Source organism: Mauremys mutica, chromosome 6 (genome assembly GCF_020497125.1).
Source record: "Mauremys mutica isolate MM-2020 ecotype Southern chromosome 6, ASM2049712v1, whole genome shotgun sequence".
NCBI classification, from domain to species: Eukaryota; Metazoa; Chordata; order Testudines; family Geoemydidae; genus Mauremys; species Mauremys mutica.
Window position 1 is genome coordinate 4,375,590 of NC_059077.1, and position 12,424 is coordinate 4,388,013.

The following is a 12,424-nucleotide window of genomic DNA, read 5'->3' on the forward strand; positions in this document are numbered from 1 at the left end:
GAGACCCCTTGGTTCTATTCCTAGTTCTGCCACTGACTTGTGTCCTTGGGCAAGTCACATTGGTCAAAATTTTCAAAAGTGTGCTCTAATTTTGGGTCTTGCTTGAGAAGCTTAGGGTCTGATTTTCAGAGGTACTGTGTGCCTGACACTTCTGCTGACTTCAGTTAGGGTTGTGGGTGAAGTTGGCATTAATCTTTTTGTGACTCTCTGTCCCCATCTGTAAAATGGGTTCAATATTACCTACAGTAGCTCACAAGACAGATGTAACAGTTTGTAGGGCACTTCGGGATCCCCTGAGCAGGTTATAGAAGTATAAAATATATTTTATTATTATTAATAAGTGCATCAAGAGCACAACACTCTACCCATTCACAATTATTTCTAATTTTGAACATACTCATGTACACACCCCTATTAAAGAACACACATACAAGGAGAATGGCCTAAAGGCATTTTTAATTTGGACTCAGATCAAGTCAAATGGTTCACATTGAAGCCCGTTGCTTGTATGCCTGATGGCAAACTGGCCATTAGAATCATAATCCAATCCAAGAGAGTGGGGAAGTCCATCCAGAGCCGGAGACTCAAGGAGAAGGTGACAGAAGTGAAGTGAGAGGCAGCAGAAGAAACGGCATTGATATCAGTGTTGGAGTCATCAGGATGAGGAGATAAAGGGAGAGGAAGAGCCAGGCACAAAAGTCAGAGAAGAAGGCAGAGCGAGGATGGGGCCAGAGGAATGGTAGATAACTGCCACCTGCAGGGAGAGAAAAGTTGATCATATGCCTTTGTAAGGTGGAGCAGATATGGGAGAGTGAAGGAGGGCCTGGAAATGAGGGGAAGAGGAAGAACCTGACAATGAAGGGGTTCATCTGAGCTGGGGGAATGGGCCGAAAAGGAAAATGTAACAAGGACAGGGTGGTCAATGATGAAAAATCTGAGGGGTTAGGCTGGTTAAGGTGACAGGGAGATGATGGAGCTTCTGAGATGAAGGGACAGCGGTGAGCTTTCAGGAGAAGTGACGTCCACATGGAGACAGCAGATGGAATGAAGACACAACATCAGGAGGCAAGACTACAGGTTAGCAGGCAGCCTTGCTTTCTGGTTAAGGGGACATGAGAGGATTTGAAGGCTCAGGACCTTGCCCATTTGTATTCAATAGAAATTCATTGACACGAACTGGGAATTAGACCTTGACCCACAACCTCATTTCACATAGGCCACCAGTCTTCAGCTAGTAATTAATCTGGGCCTGTTACCGTGGTGAGTTCTGCACAGGTGTTCACCTACAAGAGCTCACTCCAGAACCATGGCCCTAGTCACTACTGACATAAACTGGATTTGAGCCATCAAACTAGATCTCTTTATTCCAGAAACAGTCATCTGAGCCATCCAGCTCCCTCACAACAAGGATATTCCAGACAGAAGCGTGTGCAATGGCCAGCAAAATTCATAATCATGCGGCCTCTATAGAACAGACTAAGTATGATGCTCCTGAAGGTTGCTTGAGACATCATAAAAACCAGAAGAGCTTAAGCAGTTTATGATATCCAAGAACCCCAAGATAAAATGAATGTCACTGCAGCACATCTCCTAGGCTTTTCAAATAAAATATGAATCTAAAACTGTACATTTCAAAACATTTAAAACAATGACAATCTTGTGACACTGGCAGACCAGGTGCTAGCTCATGCCAAGGTTCCCGGACCTCATTTAAATACTGACAAATACATAGGTGAGATCAGTCTGGCTCACGTGTGCTAGTATTGTTAAAATAGATATTAGAACTCTGAATGTTTAGTGTTTAGCCTTATGGAATGTTTGTAATCTCACTTATAACAGCTGTCTCATACATTATAAGGTAATATTGGAAGGTTCGCATTGCAAACCTCTGTTACTGTGTAAATCACCAGACAGGAAAGAGACATAAACTAGTGAGAAATGCTGGTCTCCAACAGAAGGTTTTATGCCCTGACAGACAAGGGGGTGGGGAGTGTTCCTCAACACCAGACAGACTAGAGTGGAATGTTAATAAGGACAAAGGACTTTGTTATTTACTCTCCCCTGCCCCCAAAAGATGAGGCTTGCAGGTGAATTCCTCCCAGCAGCTGAGTTTGCAGCTCAAAGCAGGAGGAGTGGGGGAGGGAATAAAAACCGGTAACAAGGAGGAACTGTATCTTGATGCTGCATGGATTCTGGGGGTCAAGGATCATTAGGCATCAGCAAAAGATCTCCAGTGCTTAGCCTGGGTTAGCCGTAAAGGACATACAGAGCTTGCTTATTATAGAAGCTTCTGTTATTTTTTTAAACTTAAGATTGGAACTCATTTGTCATTTACCTGCTTTAACCTTGTAAATAACTATAATTTCCTTTGCCTATTAATAAATCTGGATATAGTTTATTATAGGATTGGCTACAAGCATTTTATTGGGTGTGAGATCTAAAGTGCCATTGACCTGGGATAAGTGACGGGTCCTTTGGGACTGGAAGCAACCTGAATATTGCTGTGATACTTGGTGTAAGGGATCATCTATCACACAGGTAAGCTTACCTGGGTAACAAGACTGATCGGAGTACATAAGGGGACTGTCTGTGAGTGCAAGTTTAAGCTGTTAGAGTGCCTGAGGAGATAAAACTTGATAATTGACTGGTGCAGTCTAAGTATAGCACTCACTCACCGTCAATTTGGGGTTTGTGCCCTGGTTCTTAACAGTCAGCCCTGAGGTTGATACATACACTCTTAAGACACTGCAGGACAGATTGACAAATATTTATTAGCATAACTAAACTGTTAGACGTTATTGAAACTATTTAAATAGCAATTGTAAAAACAAAAGGAATGTAGTCACTTTCAGAGCCAGCATTTTAACCCAGGTTTTGAAAAGCATAGTTCATCTTGTTATTATTAATAATTATTTTAATGATGACTTTAGCAGAAATATTCAAATTATCTGGGATTGAGCATGATCTTAAATTCTGAATTTTGGGATAATAGATCCCTTTAGGACTTGCTAATTACTAGTTAGTAATATTGGCTGTATTAGAAATGTCATAAATAGATATTACCTCTTACCCAGGAAGTTCCTATTATTTATTTGTAGTACCATAGTGCCTAGCGGTTCCAGTCACACACCAGGCCCGCAATGAACTAGGCGCTGTTTAAACACAGAACAAAAAGAAATGCCCTGCTCCAAAAAGCTTACAATCTAGGTATAAGACAAAAGACAACAGATGGATTAAGAGGAACGAACCAACAGGATAGTACAAGGAATCAATGAGATCATACAGGTCAACAGGACAGACTGGTCTCAGCACAACAGCTGCCTAACTGATGTAGGCTTCACAGCAGACGGGCATTTTAAGGAGAGTTCTGAAGGAGGGTAATGAGTTAGTTTTGCAGATGCTTATGGGGAGTTTCTTCGACACCTGATGAGAAGCTTGGGAGAAAGCATGAAGGGGCTTGTCCGAAAATTAACAAGTGGGCAATGGCGACTGCTATAACATGTCTCACTGGAGTCAGAAGCAAAACTCCCATTGATTTCAATAATGCAGGTGCAGGTTTTAAGTCCCAATCTGCACCACCCTGCATGTGAACAGGTCCCTCTGCCTCCATGGAGCCCCAATGAAGTCACTGTAGCTCCACATGGGCTCAGAGTCACTTACTGAATTGGGGCTTTAGACTATGAGTAAGGCTAAGATTTTATCACGGTTATTTTTAGTAAAAGTTGAGAACAGGTTATGGGCAATAAACAAAAATTCATGGAGCCCCTGACCTGTCTGTTACTTAAATAAAAATAACGAGGGGTGGCGGGCAAGGCTGGTTAGCGGGGAGGGATGGAGTCTCATTTGGGAGTAGGGGGGACACTGACAGGCTGAGCCCCCACCATGGCAGGGGTCACAGCCCTGGCTCCAGCAGCCTCAGCAGGGGGCACAGCCACAGGGGGCACACAGCCCCCGTTCCAGAGCAGGCCACAGCTGCTGGACAGGGGTGCGAAGCCCCGACTGCAACTCCCACCAAACCCCGGCCAAAGTGGGGGGTGGGGAGTGTGGACACAGCCCTGGGAAGCTGCACCCTGGTCCAGCTCCTGGCGAAAGCTGCTGGGCTGGGGCGCACAGCCCCAGCAGACGCCGTGGGGCTGGGGCTGAAGGGTCCTGGCTCTAGCCAGCTCTGTTGCAGGGCAGGGAGGCACAGTCCCACCTCCTCCTCCTGAAGCCGTAGAAGTCACAGGGGTCCGGAAAAGTCACAGAATCCATGACTGCTGTGACCTCCTTGACTAAATCACAGCTTTAACTATAAGTTCCTCAGGTCAGAGCTGAGTTTGACCTCAAACCTCCAAATGCGTGGTGGACCCTTGGAGACTGGGGCCATGGTTTGTCTTGTACAGCACTGGACACATTTTCAGCATTTAAGAAGAACTAGATTCCACTACCTTTACTCACCTTGAGTAGTACCTTGCTCCAGATAATAGTCCCATTGATTTCCATGGGACTATTCAAAAGCTAAGGTACTATTCAAACTAAATGTATCAGAATCTGGTACATAAGGCTGATCTCTGAAGTATCCCGGCTACTCCTTAGATTGCTTTCTGTCTACTTGCGGGTCAGCTATTCTAAAATGAAGAGTTGGCTGGTGAAGGTGGGAATAAAAACAATCTTCTCACGAACAGCTACTGCTTAGATGGTTGCAGAGATGGTGGAAGTTTTGCCTACATCTTGGACAGGGCAGTTCAGAGGATTTACAAATGAGGTAAAGCAAAACTCCAAAAGCCAGTGGTGTGGAACAAACTAGAGCTGGTCTTCCCTGATTCAGCGAACGATGGGAGTGTGATTGAGTGGTCTGGTGTTTTGGGAAGTATATACTTTAGGAGAGTCGATAAAACTCATTCTGTTGTATGTGGGCTGATTAAGTGAGCAAATATGATTCAAATGGAGTAAGAAAGATTCTCTTGTTTTGGCTTTTTTCTGTCTTTAGAGAGACAAGGTGGGTAAGGTAAAATCGTTTTGAACCAACTTTATTGGTGAGAGACAGAAAGTTTCTGAGCTTGCACAGAGCTCTTCTTCAGGTCTGGGAAAGTTACTCAGTGTCACAGCTAAATACAAGGTGGAACAGGTTGTTTGGCATAAGTAGTTAACTTAACAGGTATTTCAAGGGTCCATTCAAGGTGAAGTGGTCCATTAACAACTCTCCAGTCATAGTGAGAAAAGAAAGGGGGGCGGGGAAGCAGCTTGGCAGGAGGGCATTGTTAGTGGGTTACAGATTGTTGTAATAACCCAGTGTCTCTATTCAGTCTGTGATTTTTAATATCTAGCAAAGTTATGAATTTAAGCTCCCAGGCTCATCTTTTGAAGGTGTCCTGCAGATTTCCTTTCAGAACCAGGACTGAGAGGCCAGCTAGAGGTTATAGCTTTGTGAAAAGTGTTCACCCACAGATGATAAGATGTTTTTGTCTTTTAACATTTGTCTGTGCAAGTTCATTGGAGAGCACAGTGATTACAGTATATCTACTTTGTCTGTCCATGTTGCAACCTTGGTTTGAATTCCTTTCTCGCTCTCTTTTGGGAAGCAAAAGAGCATTAGAGATTCTTGATACCTGGGAATCAGTTGAGTTGCCTTATCACTAATTGGCTAGAAAAGATAAGAACTAAGGCCCAGACAAAAACAGCTCTCCCCTGTTGGGAGATGACATCATTGGGAGGATGACAGTTCAAATGTCAGAGAGACAAGGTGGGTGAGGTAATATCTTTTCTTAGACTGACTTCTGTTGGTGAGAGACACAAGCTTTTGAACGACACAGAGTTCTTCATCAGGTCTGGGAAACGTACTAGGGAAAGTTTCACAGCTAAATACAAGATCGAACAGATGGTTTAGCATAAGTAGTTAGCACATATTCTAAGGGACCATTTGAAGTGCAGTTGCTTGTTAACACACCCATAGTCACAGGACAAAAAAGACGTACAGGGCTACAATAACGCTGAATACAACAATGGAAGTTCAAATGTTGGAAGCTATTGATTGTTGATTCCTGAATACTATATGCCTTGTTGTAGCCATGTGGATCCTAAGATATTAGAGAGACAAGGTGGGTGAGGTAATATTTTTACTGACCCAACTTCTGTCTCTCACCAACAGAAGTTGGTTGAATAAAAGATATTACTTGATCCACCTTATCTCTCTAAATTCCTGAATACTGACAGTTAAGTTACATACGCAGGGGCTAAAACCTTGGTGGACTTCTGGCTGGGGAACACGAATTGTAACTTAAGGGTTCCTTGGTTTGTGTTTTGGAATGTTTTGCTAAAATCCTCTTCCAGCTCAGGTGAGGACAAGAAAAAATTTTATTCCACCCTCCAGAGAGAAAGCACCCATGAATTTTTTTTTTTTTGGAAGCAGATTCAGGGTGTTCCCTGTGATGAGGAGCCAACATTGTAAGGACAAGAGCAACCAATTTGTGCCACTCAAAGAGAAGTATTAACTCTTCTCAATTCCTTCAGTTGGCTTTAAAGCTAAACCTTCCAGCTCTGTGAGGAGAGAATGCCTTCAACTCTCAATAACTTCTATGGGAAATGCAAAAGCTGCACAACTTGCAGGATTGAAAAATCTGCTATTGTTCTTGTGGCTCATTTTTATAAAGTTTTCATGCCCTTGTTCTGATACACTTATCCCAACAAATATGTATCTTCCCTATTTAGCAAATCCCAGGAGTGAGTTGCTGAAAGTTGAGATGAGACCAAAATTTAAATATTTTAAAATAAACAAAACTTACAAAATCTAATATTGTTGTGATGTCAACGAAAATTATTTGGTCTGATAGTTCACCCACATTGTTTTCCACACAAACATTGCAACACTGTGCTAATGTCTGATAGCGGGAAGTGAACCTGACCAGGGCCAGCTCTATGTTTTTTGCCTCCCCAAGCCAAAAAAACCCCAAAACCACCTCCAGGAGTGCAACTGCCAAAGCAAAACAAAACAAAAAAAAGGTGCCCGGAATGCTGTTTGCTGGTGCCTAGAGCTGGCCCTGAACCCGACTAAAGTTTTTATCCTGCCTTGTGATCCATGCAGGCAAACTGCCATGCCCAGGCAAAGCTCCACTGATGCCCATGGGGCTCCACATCAATGCAGCAGTCCATTCCCATGGATCACAAGGTAGGATCAGAGCCTTAAAGCAAAAAACAAAAACAAAACAAACAAACCAAAAACCCTTGACCTGCCTCATTTCACTGTCCAAGCTGAGTGAAGGGCAAATAAGTTAAGGCATAAATAATAATGGCTAAGTATGATCTTAAAAATCCACCTGTTTTAATATTCCATAGTGGTGTTAGTGTAACCCACACACCTTCTGGGTGTGGTGTTCTGTCCCATCTAGTGGCACCAAGACCACTGAGAGTGAGAGAGAGTTAAATGAGTCTGCTCTACAGCCTTAGCTAACAGTAGGGGGACCAGATGTCCCGATTTTATAGGACAGTCCCGATTTTTGGGTCTTTTTCTTATATAGGCTCCTATTACCCCCCACACTCCGTCTTGATTTTTCACAGTTGCTCGTCTCGTCACCCTAGCTAACACCCAGTTGGCCTTCATCTCATGCACTGCACTAAGCTCCAGAGGTCCCCAGTTCGATCCCATCCACCGACGACCAGTGTCTGTCCGTGTTACAAGTGGGGGCTCATCTGGGATTTCAACTGGGAAGACTCTGAAGCTCGGGATGCACTTCCTCAGCTAGGGGAAGTATGTAACCCACACACCTTCTGGGTGTGCTGTTCTATCCCATCTAGTGGCACCAAGACCACTTAGAGAGAGATTAATGAGCCTGCTAACAGCCAGCTGGCTTTTAGCTTATGCAGTAGAGGCTCAGGCACTAGGCTCCAGCAGTCCCAAGTTCGATCCCGCCCGCCGACAGACCCAGCATTACATTAGCAGGAAATTAAAATTTTAAAAAAATATGATGTCCCTTGAATTGACTACATTAAAATACTCCCATTACTAGGTGTACCTTAAGGGCACTTTAAAGGTGAGCTGAAAAGAATGTTTAAAGGCATGCCTATGTAATGCAGTGGCACAAGGTTGTACCAGTGTAGCGTGGTGATGTGATGAAGAGGCACAGTGATGCAATAGCACAGCTTGGTGATGTTGCAGGACTATCCTTCGATGTTATGTTGCTGCACAATGAGGTAATGGTGTAGTGACATAACACGGCATGGTGATGTCATGCGGTGGCACAGTGATATAATAATGCAGTGTAAGGCTGTACTGTTCAATGGTGTAATGGCAAAGTATGATGATCATGGTAGGCTGTGGCATGGTAATTTGAATGATGCAGTGCTGTTATGTAATTACATGGCATATAATGTCGCATTGCGTTGTAACAGCATGGTGCAGTGATAAAGCAGTATGGCAAGAGAATGAAATGGTGCTATCACTATAATGCACCATTGTAACAGTGCAGCAGTGTAACAGCACAGTAACATGATGTGACAGTCTGGAATAGTGACTGCAAAGAACAAAGCCATGCGAGTCCCAGGATATGAGAGACAAGGCGGGTGAGGTAATATCTTTTATTGGACCAACTTTTGTTGGTAGAAAAGACAAGCTTTCCCAGGCCTCAAAAAGAGCTCTGCAAAGCTTGTCTTTTCTACCAACAAAAGTTGGTCCAATAAAAGATATTACCTCACCCGCCTTGTCTCTGGCATGCTGGTGTCATTCTGTGGCACACAGATGTCACGATGCAGTGCGCTGATGTAAATATCGGGAGCAGGATGTCATGCTTCAGCACAGTGACTTAGGCTATATCTACACTGAGAGTACAGCGGCACAGTTGCACTGATGCAGCTGTGCCGCTGTAAGATCTCTACTATAGCCACTCTAAAGTGACGGGAGAGAGCTCTCCTGTTGACTTAATTAATCCACCCCCAATGAGCAGTGGTAGCTATGTTGGTGGGAGAACCTCTCTGGTGCTTATGTTGGCGTAACTTATGTTGCTCTGGGGGTGGTTTATTCATACCCCTGAGCGATGATATAAGTTTTAGGCTTTGGCTACACTTACACTTCAAAGCGCTGCTGCGGCAGCGCTGCCGCGGCAGCACTTTGAAGCGCTAAGTGTAGTCAAAGCGCCAGCGCTGTCCGTACTCCACCTCCCTGTGGGGAATAACGGACAGCGCTGGGAGCCGCGCTCCCAGCGCTGGGGCTTTGACCACACTGGCGCTTTGCAGCGCCGCAATTTGCAGCGCTGGAGAGGGTGTGTTTTCACACCCTGCTGCAGCGCTGCAAATTTGTAAGTGTAGCCAAGCCCATAGTGACATAAGTGGTAGTGCAGACAAAACCTTAATGGTGTGAGGCCAGAAAGCCTTTGTCTGATGACAATTGAGATATTAGGCTGTAGCTCTGAGATTTAATGGTGAGTAGTAATGATGTGCTGCAATGAGAGAGTGATAAAATGGTGTAACTGTATGTCACGGTGATGTGAATTAACAGTGATGTCATGTGATGTAAGGTACCAATGTCATGGAATAGACCTCTGATGTCCTGCTGCGGTGTGATGGTGAGCTGATGTCAGCAAGTGGAGCAGGGATGTCCTGCTGTGGTTTGATGGTGAGGTGACGTCAGGGGCAGAGCAGTGATGTCTTGCTACGGTGTGATGGTGAGGTGACGTCAGAGGGCAGAACAGGGATGTCCTGCTGCAGTGTGATGGTGAGGTGACGTCAGGGGCAGAGCAGTGATGTCTTGCTACGGTGTGATGGTAAGGTGACCTCAGGGAGCAGAATAGGGATGTCATGCTGTGGTGTGATGGTGAGGTGATGTCATAAGAACATAAGAGAGGCCGTACCAGGTCAGACCAAAGGTCCATCTAGCCCAGTATCTGTCTACCGACAGTGGCCAATGCCAGGTGCCCCAGAGGGAGTGAATCTAACAGGCAATGATCAAGTGATCTCTCTCCTGCCATCCATCTCCATCCTCTGACGAACAGAGGCTAGGGACACCATTCTTACCCATTCTGGCTAATAGCCATTTATGGACTTAGCCACCATGAATTTATCCAGTCCCCTTTTAAACATTGTTATAGTCCTAGCCTTCACAACCTCCTCAGGTAAGGAGTTCCACAAGTTGACTGTGCGCTGCGTGAAGAAGAACTGCCTTTTATTTGTTTTAAACCTGCTGCCTATTAATTTCATTTGGTGACCCCTAGTTCTTGTATTATGGGAATAAGTAAATAACTTTTCCTTATCCACTTTCTCAACATCACTCATGATTTTATAGACCTCTATCATGTCCCCCCTTAGTCTTCTCTTTTCCAAGCTGACGAGTCCTAGCCTCTTTAATCTTTCCTTGTATGGGACCCTCTCTAAACCCCTAATCATTTTAGTTGCCCTTTTCTGAACCTTTTCTAGTGCTAGAATAACTTTTTTGAGATGAGGAGACCACATCTGTACACAATATTCGAGATGTGGGCGTACCATGGATTTATATAAGGGCAATAATATATTCTCAGTCTTATTCTCTATCCCCTTTTTAATGATTCCTAACATCCTATTTGCTTTTTTGACCGCCTCTGCACACTGCGTGGACATCTTCAGAGAACTATCCACGATGACGCCAAGATCTTTTTCCTGACTCATTGTAGCTAAGTTAGCCCCCATCATGTTGTATGTATAGTTGGGGTTATTTTTTCCAATGTGCATTACTTTACATTTATCCACATTAAATTTCATTTGCCATTTTGTTGCCCAGTCACTTAGTTTTGTGAGATCTTTTTGAAGTTCTTCACAATCTGCTTTGGTCTTAACTATCTTGAGAAGTTTAGTATCATCTGCAAACTTGGCCACCTCACTGTTTACCCCTTTCTCCAGATCATTTATGAATAAATTGAATAGGATTGGTCCGAGGACTGACCCTTGGGGAACACCACTAGTTACACCTCTCCATTCTGAGAATTTACCATTAATTCCTACTCTTTGTTCCCTGTCCTTTAACCAGTTCTCAATCCATGAAAGGACCTTCCCTTTTATCCCATGACAGCTTAATTTACATAAGAGCCTTTGGTGAGGGACCTTGTCAAAGGCTTTCTGGAAATCCAAGTACACTATGTCCACTGGATCTCCCTTGCCCACATGTTTGTTGACCCCTTCAAAGAATTCTAATAGATTAGTAAAACACTAATCTGTCATGGGGCAGAGCAGTGATGTCATGCTGTGGTGTGATGGTGAGGTGAAGTCAGGGAGCAGAGCAGGGGTGTCCTGCTGTGGTGTGACGGTGAGGTGATGTCAGGGGGCAGAGCAGTGATGTCATGCTGTGGTGTGACGGTGAGGTGACGTCAGGGGGCAGAGCAGTGATGTCATGCTGCGATGTGACGGTGAGATGACGTCATGGGGCAGAGAAGTGATGTCATGCTGCGGTGTGACGGTGAGGTGATGTCATGGGGCAGAGCAGTGATGTCATGCTGTGGTGTGACGGTGAGGTGATGTCAGGGAGCAGAGCAGTGATGTCATGCTGCGGTGTGACGGTGAGGTGATGTCAGGGGGCAGAGCAGTGATGTCATGCTGTGGTGTGACGGTGAGGTGATGTCAGGGGGCAGAGCAGTGATGTCATGCTGCGGTGTGATGGTGAGGTGATGTCATGGGGCAGAGCAGTGATGTCATGCTGCGGTGTGATGGTGAGGTGACGTCAGGGGGCAGAGCAGTGATGTCATGCTGCAGTGTGATGGTGAGGTGACGTCAGGGGGCAGAGCAGTGATGTCATGCTGTGGTGTGATGGTGAGGTGACGTCAGGGGGCAGAGCAGTGATGTCATGCTGCGGTGTGATGGTGAGATGATGTCAGGGAGAAGAGCAGTGATGTCATGCTGCGGTGTGACGGTGAGGTGACGTCAGGAGGCAGAGCAGTGATGTCATGCTGCAGTGTGATGGTGAGATGATGTCAGGGAGCAGAGCAGTGATGTCATGCTGCAGTGTGACGGTGAGGTGACGTCAGGGAGCAGAGCAGTGATGTCATGCTGTGGTGTGACGGTGAGGTGTCGTCAGGGAGCAGAGTAGTGATGTCATGCTGCGGTGTGACGGTGAGGTGACGTCAGGGAGCAGAGCAGTGATGTCATGCTGTGGTGTGACGGTGAGGTGTCGTCAGGGAGCAGAGTAGTGATGTCATGCTGCGGTGTGATGGTGAGATGATGTCATGGGGCAGAGCAGTGATGTCATGCTGCGGTGTGACGGTGAGGTGACGTCAGGGGGCAGAGCAGTGATGTCATGCTGCGGTGCGATGGTGAGGTGATGTTCGGGGGGCAGAGCAGTTATGTCATGCTGCGGTGTGACGGTGAGGTGATTTCAGGGGGCAGAGCAGTGATGTCATGCTGTGGTGTGACGGTGAGGTGATGTCAGGGGGCAGAGCAGTGATGTAATGCTGTGGTGTGACGGTGAGGTGATGTCATGGGGCAGAGCAGTGAT

General features: G+C 45.4%; 1 protein-coding gene across 1 annotated transcript in view; it reads right to left on the minus strand.

Moving 5' to 3' along the window:
* DNAI1 (dynein axonemal intermediate chain 1) overlaps nucleotides 1-12,424 on the minus strand; it is a 296,761-nt gene that overhangs the window by 283,262 nt on the left and 1,075 nt on the right. The window lies entirely within an intron of this gene.